Source organism: Aotus nancymaae, unplaced genomic scaffold, assembly GCF_030222135.1.
Source record: "Aotus nancymaae isolate 86718 unplaced genomic scaffold, 86718_ANA_hifiasm-v0.15.2.pri h1tg000009l, whole genome shotgun sequence".
Classification (NCBI taxonomy): Eukaryota; Metazoa; Chordata; class Mammalia; order Primates; family Aotidae; genus Aotus; species Aotus nancymaae.
In genome coordinates, this window is record NW_026988420.1 from 15,017,187 (window position 1) to 15,030,481 (window position 13,295).

General features: G+C 42.3%; 1 protein-coding gene and 1 long non-coding RNA gene across 2 annotated transcripts in view; both read left to right on the plus strand.

Annotated features, from left to right (window-relative positions):
• LOC105726706 (protein fantom-like) overlaps positions 1–13,295 on the plus strand; it is a 494,354-nt gene that overhangs the window by 191,928 nt on the left and 289,131 nt on the right. The window lies entirely within an intron of this gene.
• Positions 1–13,295, plus strand: part of LOC135273861 (uncharacterized) — a 236,136-nt gene that overhangs the window by 4,552 nt on the left and 218,289 nt on the right. The gene's annotated exons all lie outside the window — the stretch shown is intronic.

Sequence of the window (13,295 nt, forward strand, 5' to 3'; positions counted from 1 at the left end):
CAAACTTGAAATAAGGAAGAAGAATGGCTGCAGTTTCCACTGTCTTGCAAGAGCATTTTCTAAATGACCCACCGAAAAATGACCTGATTCTCTAGGGGAATGTATCTTATTTTAACATACTTTTGTTTTTAATTAAGACTCAGACTGTATGAAATGACATGCTAATTTGTAGGATTTTATTCAGTAGTGATGCAAGTGATTTTGGTCTGGTAAAAAAAAAAAAAGACAACTTTAAAAGTTATACTTTTATTGCCAAGTGTAGTATTAACTAGTGTTCTGTCTAATCTAGCAATCTTATTCTAACATTCATTCTCAGATGCCTGCATATATTTAGTTTCTCAAATACTCTTTGCACTGGTTTTATCATTCTGCTCATTACCTCATTAATGAATTACATAAATATTTGCCACATGCTCATGTTTATATGCAAGCCATAGTTATAACTTGAAAAAAAATTATGCTTTGAATTTCCTTCCTGCCAAAGCAGCCAGCATAAATTACTGCGTTATTCATTTCAGTGAAGTTTTTGTGGCTAAGCCATAGAGGGGCCAGGTGATGTCAGAACAGTTAAGCATGAAATCCACACTAGGAAAAAGTAGAAAATGGCTTTCTGCTAAATCTAATTAGAGAACAAGTTATTTTATTTTGAAAGAAGACTGACCAACAACACAACAACAAATTTAGCTTATACATATGTTCAAGCATTTTAATCCAATACAAGGGCAAACTATACCTCTGGGTTGATGCTTGGGCTGAAAACTACCAGCCTCCTCAGTTCAACTATGCAAACATCAGGCCAGGAGGCTGAAGAGACCTCAGCGTGTGCTTCCCAAAAGGCATAGTAGGGAGGCTGGCTATACTCACATTGGTCTGCAGTTGCAATAGAGGATATAAAAAATGAATAAATAAAGGCAAAGTTTCTATAAACTCTGCATTCTCATACCCACCTGCAGCCAAACCTTCTTAATGTGGAGATGTGCCCATTTCTTGAAAGGGTTTGCTATTATGGTTCTGCTCTGTGCTGGAAGAGTGCAAATGACTGTGGAAAGCAAGCCAAAGAAACAGTCCCTGCTGATTCCTTTTCACTCAGGGGGATGTGTGTGTGCATGTACGTGTGTGTGTGCATGCCTGTGGCGGGGGGGGGGGGGGATGCTACTCTACCATACAGACATATAGCCTGCCATTTTAAGTGTCCTAGAGATCAATTTCTTCAATATTTTGGTGAAGAGAGGTGGCTCATTTAAAGAGTTAGTCTCTAAAGATTAGGAAATTATTCTCAAGGATGAAGGTAATGTATCTTGGTTGCCTTCGAAATCCCAGGTATTCCTCAAAGATAGACCAACATGAATTAATCAATGCCTCACTGAATTCTGCAAAATTTGTTTTTTCTTCTGTCCCATGTGAAAGTGAATGTTAAGATAAATGGTTATTTCTAGACTAAAATTAAAGGAAGTTGAGAAAAGCAAATGATGTATTTCAGTGAGTTAGTAGAAGGCCAGAGGGAGTTCTGTTAAAAGCCTCCCCTACAGCTTAATCACTGTCACATTGCAAACTCTACCTTGATAAGAAGAAAAATTTTAAACTATGACCTCCCTTATTTTTCTCCATCTATGTGTGGGAACTCTCCTCTGTGAGTTTATCTGTTTGAATTTTACTCTGAATGATTCAATCAGCCAGTGTTGCACCATAATTTGGTACTCCTTTGGCTAAATGCAAAGGATTGGTGGTCTCACCCTGGGTATATGCAGACACCTCCCTGGCATTGTTACATTACTCCGTGGAGTCAGGGGATGACAAACGAAGAAAATTTCTCTGCTGAAGTTGGTGAGGCCCCTCCATTTCTAGGAAATCCTTCTTGATTTTGTTCTTATAATTTTACGAATCTCCGCTTTTCATGCAATCTTTGTATTTAGAGTCATTCCAGTCTTTTAAACAAAATCGGTATACAGCTTTCTAATGGGGGCTAGTGTTTTGAATTTTCACATTGATGCCATCATATTTCAGGAATAACCACAAGTGGTTAATTCTGTAATTCTTCCAGACATTTTATTTTAAACTTTTAAACCTGAGGAAACCATGGTCAGTATCAATAAATGTTTATTGAGTGTCAGCTGGGTATGAGTCCCGTCCCTGGCACTTTAACAAGTCTGCTCTGAGTGGTCTGGGTTTCCAAGATGTTCCATTACCTGGTTTGGGAGTCAGATATTTCCCTCAAAGAGGTACTCCTTGTTTCCTGAGTTTTAAAATTATTTTAAGTTCCCAGTTTTTAAAGCCATTATCTGTAAGACAAGAGTACCCAGTAGTTTTCATTTACTAGGAGCTTACTGTGAGCTAGAAACTGTAGTCAAGGGTTTTACATGCATTTTCTAATTTTATTTAATCCCCACACCAATCTACTGAATAGAGTTGGCGCCCTATTCTTCTGAACTCCATTTTAGAGGTTAGAACACTGAGGCTTGCTGAGAACATGCCATCAGCTCCAGTGACACAGCCAGCGTGGAATCCAGTTTAAGTCTGGGTGTGTCTGATTCCACAGCCTCTCTGCTACCTCATGTGCAGTCTGCTTTTTGGTGGCCTTTTGTTAATTCTCCCTTGGTGCCATGATATTTCAGAAGTTATATATCATTTAGTTACACATTTTATACCTTAGGAAACCAAGTCTGCATCAAGAGTTACTAAGTATTGACTGGCTCTGCACTTCATATTTTACGTGTCTGTTTTGCATGGTCAGGATGTGCAAATTATTTCATTAGCTCATTATTTTGGTCAGATGTATTTCTACAGGGGACTATAATAATAAAAACTAGCTTAAATTCCCGATTATTCTGGCTATTTTGTTTAAAGATGAGAACAGCTGGCAGTTTCAATTCCTCAAGTGTTGAAAAATTGTGGAAAAGAAAAACCCTAAACCAGCTTGTTAACAAATGGCTTAGTGAATGGATCAGCGGGATTGTGTTCTCTCTGGCTCTTTCTGGATGTCTTCTGTGTGTCTTCACAGTCTGGGTGCAGTGTGATGCGTTGCTCCATGGAGAAACCACCGTTGAAAGAATAAACAGGGATGACAGAATAAACAGAGTGAATCCCGAGTGTGGAAGGTTTGCAAGTCAGGCTCCTTTAACTCACATGCTTGGCCTTCTGGGAATGAGCCCAAAGTTCTCTTTTTGGGAACTGGTGTAAATGGCTTATTGCAGCCAGTTTGTTTGATTTCTTATTGACTAGTGCGGGATCCTGGGCAGGCACTAGCAGACTGAGGCTGCCTTTGGGGGAGCCTCACAAACTGGGCACTGGTCAGTAAACAAATACATGCGCAAATGTGCTGAGGTAAGGGGGGACCTGGCATGGCCTAATGGAAAAGAAAAGAATTTATTGTTGTTGATCATTATGGCTTCCACATCCAATTCAATGACATACTTTTCTAAAAAGATTTCAATTCTTTTGTTTTTGTTCTTTTTTTTTTTATTTTTATTTTTAGTTCTAGGGTTCGTGTACCGGATGTGCAAGTTTGTTACATAGGTAAGCATGTTCCATGGTGATTTGCTGGATTTGCTGCACCTATCAACCAGTCACCTTGGTATTAAGCCCAGCATCCATTAGCTATTTGTCCTAATGCTCTCGTCCCCCAACCTCATGCCCCAACAGGCCCCAGTGTGTGATGTTCCCCTCCCTGTGTCCATGTGTTCTCACTGTTCAGTTCCCACTTATAAGTGAGAACATGTGGTGTTTGGTTTTCTGTTCCTGCATTAGTTTGCTGAGATAATGGCTTCCAGTTCATCCATGTCCCTGTAAAGGACGTGATCTCATTCCTTTTTATGGCTGCATAGTATTCCATGGTATATATGTACCACATTTTCTTTATCCAGCCTATTATTGATGCACATTTGGGTTGATTCCATGTGTTTGCTATTGTGAGTAGTGTTGCAGTGAACATATGCATGCATGTATCTTTGTAATAAAATGATTTATATTCCTTTGAATATATACCCAGTAATGGGATTGCTGAGTCAAATGGTATTTCTTATTCTAGATCTGTGAGGAATTGCCACACTGTCTTCTACAATGGTTGAACTAATTTATATTCCCACCAACAGTGTAAAAACAATATATATACCACATTTTCTTTATCCGGTCTATCATTGTTGGGCCTTTGGGTTGATTCCATGTTTTTGCTACTGTGAATAGTGCTGCAGTGAACATATATGTGCATGTATCTTTGTAATAAAATGATTTTTATTCCTTTGGGTATATACCCAGTAATGGGATTGCTGGGTTAAATGGTGTTTCTTGTTCTAGATCTGTGAGGAATTGCCACACTGTCTTCCTTAATGGTTGAACTAATTTACGTTCCCACCAACAGTGTAAAAGTGTTCCTAAGATTTCCATTTTATGTTTGTCAAGCACTCTCTCCTTGGAGGAAGTCTAAAGGCACACACTGTCCATAAGAACGGAACAATTAGTGCTGTTAAATAAGTAAGTTGGGTTGAGATTGTGCAAGACAGGGAAATGGAAGAGGCAGTTGATGAGAGCTGTGAAAGGAAAATGGCAGAAGAAAGCTTGCATGCCCATGATGGGGCCACTCAGCAGTGGAAATAGAATAAAGAGGGTCCCATTCTTTTTCAATAGTGCTACTGGGACCTGGGCACATGTTCTTGCTGAGAAGAGCTACTAATATTATCTGGGAGTGAGTTGAGCCTTAAAGTCCTTATCTGTGCAGCCTTGTGCTTTGAGCACTTTCTAGATGGTTCGAGAAGGTTGTAGAACTAATTCATAATTTGTGTAGCAAAACAGCTGCCTTTTGGAGCCTTGGTAGTAATATCACAGAGCTGGGCTTGAGGAAGAACAGAGTCAAAGACAGGGACGTATGTGTCTCCTGGCCTGCTTTGGAGAGCTCAGGACAGTGACACTGGCCCCCAACCATAGACTGCCAGTGTGCACTTGTAACCTGAACTCAGACAGATATGCTGACTCCCAGGATGGGTGCGTCTTGCATTAATGGCACATAATTCAGCCCCTCATTGGAAGCTTTCCTGGAAATCGAACCATGGACTCCATGTGGACTCAATCCTGGAACTCCCTGCCTCAGAGTGCAAAAATGCCTGTTTTGGTGTTTGTTCATTTGCAGTAGTCGAATGAGCCTCCATCCTCAGGGTCTCTGTTTCCTTCCTCGTGTCCTGTGTTTCCATACTGCTCCTCTTCAGGTGCCATCTGTGAGACTCATAGGGTGATCCCTGACATTTACGGTCCTCAGCAGTAGGGTTTTCCCTAGTGGTAAATGGAAGGGAATCCTGATTTCTGTTCACCAGGAAGCAGAAGTACAGCTGAGAGACACTGAAACTCTAGGTCAAGTCTTGCAGGAAAGGAAGAGAATAGCAAGTTGAGCCCTGGCTGACTCAGCGTCCTTTATCGTATTGAGATGTACACATTTTTTGTATCATATCACCTGAAAAAGCATGAGGTTTCCACCGTGACATTTATTTTCTTGGCCTTGAAACCTAGAATATTGAGAATGTGGCTATTAACCAAAGCCTCCTGAACTGAAGGAAGTCTTCTTACACAGTGTGTGAAAGCAGAGAGGAGCTGTTCATTGCAGCCTTTGAAGATCACCTTTTAATTTTCCCCTGAGTTCTTATTCTCTGACAATGTGCTTCATTCTTCTTTGGAGGAGTTTGAAATCAGTACTTCCTACTGCCTTTATGATGGCCTTAGAGAAGTTCTCCTGCTGGATCTAGGTGGATCTCACATTATGCAAGGAGCACCAGGACCCTGTAGGAAGGCCAGAGCTCTATTTATTTACATTTGAGGTGGTGGCCGTGGAGGAGAAAGATTCAAAACACACAAAGTTATGTATGAATTATGATGTGATATGTTCAGCATTTAGCTCTCCACTGGGCAGCACTTCAAAGTTTGTTTTCAATGGATTTTCTTCAGGGGGCCACACCAGCATCCTCCAAATGGGAGTCTGAGGATGCTTCCCATCTTACATCACTCACAGATCACTGCCAGAGCAACAAGAAACAAACACCCTAACAATTTACAGTTCACCCTCTTTGATGTGAGGTGCGGTAGGGACACGAAGCCCAGGCCTCTGAGTAGGATATAGTTGGACTGGCACAGAAAGCAAACTCTTTCTCCAAGAAGAAGGAAAACTACGCTAGGAAATTAAAAATATTAGCAAGCCTCTACTCAGATGCATTTAGCTTGATTTGGGTCAAGGTGGGGGAAGGGAAGAGTAAGGAATTCAAACAGCCTGTGCCAAGGATTTGCTGGACATGTTCTTTTAAAAAAAATGCTGACGGGCATTAAATTAAGTAACAACTGCAGATTACACAAGGGTAAACACTGCTGCTAATGTTTGACTAAAAGCTAACTGAGGGCTCTAAGTGACTCCAGTTAATTTACAGATCACGCCAGTAACAGCGCCAGGGGACTGGGGCTGCTGAAGGTAGGGGATTCGTTTTGTAGTCAGAAGCCACATTTTTAAATTTAGAAAAAAGAAAACTAAAACTGTAGGAACTGATTTAGAAACTTCAGAGGGAGAGAGAGAAAGAGAGGGAAAGAGAGAGAGGGGAGGGAGGAAAGAGAGGGAGAGGTGTAGGGGGAATGAATTGAATGTCTTTGCTGGGCTTGGAATAGAAAAGTGGCTAAGAAAAAAAACAGCGAAAAACAAGTCTAACTTTAATAACTCTTCCAGGATGAGAGAGTGTGCTAGGATCAAGACTTAAGTGTTCCTGTGAGGTAGGGGTCTTAAATCCAAGACTGTGCCAGGGGCTCCATCAACCCACAAATGAAGGAGTATAAACTGTCTCATGTTATCAAATAAAATTGATTTAATTTTGCAACATTTAGCTTCAAGTTAAAATTTAAATGTACAGTAAATGATTTTAAAATTATAGTTCCTCTTCAGCATAACCTCTCTTGACACAATTTTAAATGCTTTTTAAATAGGATGCATAGTTTATTTAGTAACATAGCAGTTGATATCCTTAGATTGGGATTTCATCATGTACTTTAATTTACTAAGGCTGGGATGACCATAATTGCCTCACAATTCAATGGAACAGAATGGGCTACTTCAGCACTTTTTACTGCATTTTTCTGTATAATATCTAAAAGTCACCCCTCAACACACACAGGCTGTGTTTATGAAAGCAAGGCTTTAACCCTTGCATTTTTCTAGGTTTGAATAATTTTCTTAATAAGGAAAAAAATGATTGCAAATTTGCACCATGATGTTAGCACGTCATTGTGAAGGAGGAAGGACTGGCCTGCACATCAGGGATGGAGTCCTGTCTGTTTGGTGTTTGCAAACATTGAGGATCCTTGTGGAGGCCCAGTAACTCCAAAGACCCTTGTTTCTTCCCAAGTTTCTGCCTCCTCTCAGGCAAGGGCAGACATACCTGCTGTGCTAGGCCAGTCTTTACTTTAATATTAGAGTCTCAGAAACAAACAGTGGTTAGGTCTGGATAACATAGTTATATATTTCTATGTTTGCCCAGATGAAACTTTAAAAATGCTAAAAATGCCAGGAAAATTTCTCTTAATTGCCCTGCATTATCAGGCTGGAGAAATGGTTTGGGCGGGTACGTTCTAGTCTATTAAATCTTATACTAACTTTACTGATACTGGTTCTTGGACTCTGGCAGCCTGTTCTGCTTTTCAGCGTTCTCCAGAGCTGCTCCCAGCATGTTGGAAACCAAACACTACCTGAAGAGACAGCCCTAACACCAAAAGTTTTGCTTTGCTAGAGGAGCCAGAAGAGAAAAACAATGCTGTTGCATCCTGACTCAGTTGACTCACTTTATGACTTTTATTGTCCGATCCCAAACTCGATGGCTGACCTGACTGAGGTCACTAGCCCCGTAGGACTATTTTAAAACTTTGAAAATCACACGGCATTTTCAGTTCTTGCCACTTATGAGTTTGTGCAAACATTCTGATGAGTGATCCTTGAAGTTACATTGCTTCTAAATATGAAGGTGTGCCAAGTCCTAGCAAAACCGAAAAAACAAGTGGCCCTTCAGAGTGACCAGAAGGAGTAGACACTGTTTAGCACCCTATCCTCCATATCTGATGTTAAAAACAAAGACTAGGAACACCCATGCCTACCAGGTCAGTTTATTTGTAAAAATTGAGGAATGTCTAAAGGGGACTGAGCTTTTATGTATGGAAATGCTTTGTAATTGAAATAATTTTGCATTACAAAATTTTTTGTAATTTTTAAAAAAGTGACATAATTGATGATCATAGATACTGTCATACTGTATGACCAAATAACTTGATTGTGATGATGTGCCATTTCCTTTCCTTGTCTTTAACAAAAATACGGCTTTAGGTTAGATTTATCTAGCTTTTGGTGCTTCTACTTTAACTTGAAAGATGAAATTTATACAGTTTCTCCGAATCCCAAATCACAAGGTTGGGTAATGGCAAATGGTATCCTGATAACAATCATAGCTGGGTTTTACTGTGTAGCTATTCAGTGACTGCTCTAAACAACAACCCAAGAAGGCAGGCGCTATTGTTATTCCATTGCAAGTTTAGGAAGTGAGGCACAAAGAGACGTCAGGCATCCACGGTCACACAGCAGTTGATGGAGGATCCCAGATTCAGCCTCACGGCCTGTTTTTATCTAGTTCTGGGCTCTACCACCAAGAGGAAATGTCACCACTCTTTATTTCCAGGTTATCAAAGTACGTATGCACACTATATAGCTCCACTGGACTCTGTAATCTTATTTTGGCATGGCAGACCCTTCACACTAGAGTGGAGGAGGAGGGATTGGATTTCTTGAAGCCAAATCGAACTCCATTCTTCATCGTGCCTGAAGAACCCACCTCCTCCTACAAATTAGAACACACATTTTGTTTTTTAAGAGTGGACTGTTTTATTGGAAAACAATAGTAGTGACACTTAGTTTACTATTAATACGTGTCAGAAGTTTCCCGAAGTACTTTCCATTTCTTTTTCATTTTATTCTCACACTACGAAGTAGACAGTATTATCATCTCCATGTTACAGACGGGTATACTGAAACACAGATGAGTCATGTCACTTACTTCACACCCTCTAGTTAGAGGGACACAGAGATGGGCTAACGTCCAGGCATCCTGGTCCCATGGTTCGTGCTCTTAACACTACATTGTCTTTCCAATGAGTTGAGAATTAATCAGGTGATTTGAGGGTTAGCAATCAAATGATTTGGGCTGAGTTCTATCACAGCTGATAGAATTGGAGAATTGGCCATTTTATCATTAACAAGGGCAGTGTTGCATGCCGCCACCCCCCTCCCCCCGTTTCTGCCATTGTCATCACAGAACATTCCAGAAGAAAGATCCTAGGAGGATCTACAGAGGCTTGTGTTGTTCTCCAAGCATCTCAGACTGTGTGATATCTAATGCTTACTTTTCTTCTTTTTTTTTGAGATGGAGTCTCGCTCTGTCGCCAGGCTGGAGTGCAGTGGCACGATCCCAGCTCACTGCAACCTCTGCCTCCCAGGTTCAAGCAATTCTCCTGCCTCAGCCTCCTAAGTAGCTGGGACTACAGGTGCACGCCACCATGCCCAGCTAATTTTTGTATTTTTAGTAGAGATGGGGTTTCACCGTGTTGGCCAGGATGGTTTCGATTTCTTGACCTCGTGATCCGCCCGCCTCGGCCTCCCACAGTGCTGGGATTACAGGCGTGAACCACCACTCCCGACCTACTATACCTTGATTCTCCTGCCTCAGAATAATGAGCCCAATAACAATAGCCACTTTTTATTTGTGGTGTTTTCCAGTTTACAAAGTGATTTCTCACACTGTGTGATGTGAACCTCACTATGGTTCTATAGGGTATATTCAATCTTCATTGTATTGATAAGGAAACCGTAGCTCGGAGACACGCAAGGCCACAAAACTGGTCAAAATGGGCTGGACATAAAATCTGGCTTTATACTTTCCTGTCCCTACTGCTATTCCCAAATCCTCCTGCAGTGAGAAATCACCTCTTGTAGCAGCCATTTCAGTGAGAGTCAAAGCACTTCACAAAGCCCTCTCCTTGTTCCCTGGGACAAGCCTCTGTGAGGTGGTCCAAGCAGCCACCAGAACTGGCTGGAGCCCACCTACATATCCTGCGCACATTGCATTTTATGCCTGAATTAACTTGCCATGTAGACATCTTACCATAGTGGTTGAGGATATTGGAACTACTAAGATGAAAGAACACCTAAGCCCCTGGTGGATTTCTGTTACACTCTGTAGGTCCATGGCACAGACAGGGCAGTAAAGACAGCACTCTGTGCAGAGGAGGAAAGTGTGCTTACAATGTACGGGACCTTGGCGTCCACCTCTCACAGATGGAGAGAAGTGCTGCTTTTCCTAGAGAAAAGAAATGAACAAGACCTGTTGCTAGTGAATGAGTTGGGTCCCCAGGCTCCCCTTTCTCCGCCATGCCATCCAGGTGGGATGCTAGCACAGGGAGGAGTAGATGTCTGGCCTATTTACTCATTCCAGCTTACAGCCCACAAGGATGGAGCTTAGCTGGAGGCTGAATACTGGAACTCCACGTGAGAATTTTAGAATAGCCTAGGCTGTTTCCACAGGTCTGAATCTGTGACCTGGGGGCAGGCTCCTAGAACAACATATTCTCATATAATGTGACTGGCTGGCTCTAAGGTGTCCCTAAGAAAAGCTAACATCCCCTGCTCTGATCAGGCAGAAAGAAGGAGAGGAGGAAGAGAGAGGAACTGGATGAAACAGATGCAATAAAGGCCTGCAAAGGGAAACTCATGAAGCCCTTCTCTGCAGAGCCTTTAAGATAGAGTTTACCCCCAAGATACTAGCAGACACATATGAGCAGGTTAACATCCCTAAAAAAAAAGCAGAAGCCAGTAATAACAGGGTCAGACAACAGAAAGCTACAGCTGGTAAGGAAGTCAGCAGTACCACACCATTAGATACAGCAATTACTGTAGATATAGGGTGGGGTCCTCAGCTCTGCAGCACACACACTCAGGCTGGAGAAACAGGCTCTGCTTCTGGGAAAGCATTCTCCACCTGGGGTACAGGTCCCTGGAGCCTTAAGAAGCCTGTGCAAAAAAATTAAGCATTATCTCTTCTGAGTCCCCTAGGCTGGGTTAGAAGTTGCTTGCCTGATTATTGCGTGCAGCTGGAATGGTCTTGGTGCAGGCAGGGATCCAGGCTGAGGAGGATGGGGTGTGTGTGTGTGTGTGTGCGCGCGTGCGCGCCGTAGCAGAAGCTGTAACTTTGCTGGTTGCAAAGCTGTTGTGCGACAGGGTGCTTGCTACTGTGACTAGGGCCCCGACTTGCAGATCTGCTTGTCATCACTCACCCTCTCTTGGTGGTTTGGGCATGTACTTCTTTGGGGAACTAACAAAATTTTCAAAGTTCCTTAGTTTGGCAGCAGCAGCCAGTCACTTTCCTGCCTATTACCCTCCTCTCTTTTTTTCTAAAGTAGTCAAATGCCAGTTTGTATTTCACTAGTTTCTATTTCTGTGAAAAACATTTCAGGACTGCTTTCCTCATCCTTCCCACTAAAAATCTAGCATCTCACCACCCCCCGACTCCTGTTCAGTGCGGGAAGGGTTGGCCCACACTCACCTGATGTGTTCCTTCCTCAGTCGTGGCCAGCACCAGGTGGTTGCTGCCATCAGATGATGTTCTGCACTGGCAAGCACATGTGTTTAAATGACTCTGCAGTACCCATGCTTATAAAAACAAATGCACCCAGACGAGGTTCCAGCGGCCTGTGGGGATACACTTAAATTCGCTGGCCTTGCTGAGCTGCGCTTTGGCTTTGAGTCTCCTCTCAGGCAGACCTGTATACCTCTTCATTCATGTGCTTATTTTAGTCACTGCAAAGTACTTTATGGTGATTCCAGATGTGAAATGTACACAGGAGGACTCTAGTTTGCAGCACAGGCTTTTGGGTCAGAACCTCAGCTTGAATCTTGATACAATGTATCTGTATAGGTAAGTCCTTTTCACCTCTGTGCCACAGTTTTCCCATCTACAAAATGGGACAGCAGCAACACCTGTCTGTATAGGGTTCTTGTCAGAACTGAATGAGATGAATGTGATGTATTTAGCACAGTTCCTGGTACTCAGACAAACATTAGTTCAATAAAGTTTTGCTAGTATTATCATTTCCTTGTTTTTTTCCAAAAAGTAGATAATCTGAGCACACATCTGTTTATAGGGGGAGGTCTGATGGCCTGGAGGATGGGAAGAGGGGACCTACGAAGAAGCAGAAGTCACATTTAACTCTATTCTCACCATTCCTCTCTTGGGCCTGTCCTAAACTGGAAGCTGGGGGAGGATGGAGTGCTGGAATGCTGCCGAAGTCTCGTGGGAGGGTGCCTGGTGTTCACCACACATGTACACTGTTGCTTAACCACGTTGGCACTTTGCATGTAGGAAACTGTTAGAGTATGATGGGGGATCATAGATCTATGGGGGACCATAGACGCCTCATAGAGGCGTCACTGGAATCCCATGGCACCACAGACCAGAGCCTTCCCTTTCCTTCCTCTCCTACAGGTGAAAATTTGAATGCTAGGGTTCAATGAAACACCTGAAGGAAGCTGGTGAGGCAGATGCCCCACTCTGCCTTCCAAGGGTCATGCAACCAGTTCATGTGTGTCAGCATCGCTGCCAGTGGACTCTCTGAGTCAGCAGATCTACAGAGCAGAGAGCCCCAAGCGGGGACAGATGTGGTCAAATGCCACTTAAATCACTGATTCTCAAACCAGGAGTTGTCATGGCACCAGCCTTGAGTGAGCTGGAACAAGGGAAGTGGTAGAATTCTTCGTGAAGGACCAAGTGAGCGGGTAGAAATTTCTCCATTTTAACTTTTTCTGAGTCAACCTAAAAAACATCGAGTGCTTTTTTCTGTACATAGTGCTAAGCAATTTGCCAAGTAAGTAAACAGTTAACCAGGGCATATTAAGAATATATATAAAAAAAAAAACTTGATGAAATAAGTCAGGCAACTTCTTTGAGTAACATACAATTCAGATATTTTTTGCTTGAGATAAAGTAGCCCTACCTGGTCAGCTGCAGACTTTGATGGATAGTAGAGTGTGTGTGCCGGGGGGTTTGAATTTAAGCCTATCCAAATGTGCTTTTCTCCTACCTATTTTGTACCTTGCATGTCTCCAGGATAAGAATTAACAGAAGCTATAAATATTCTTCCAGGACTAGTTATTAACTGAATGCTGAGAGGCCTTGACAAATATAAAATGTTATATATAGGCCCAAGAGTAGATCAGAGAGTTATCTATCTACATCAAGTGAGACTTG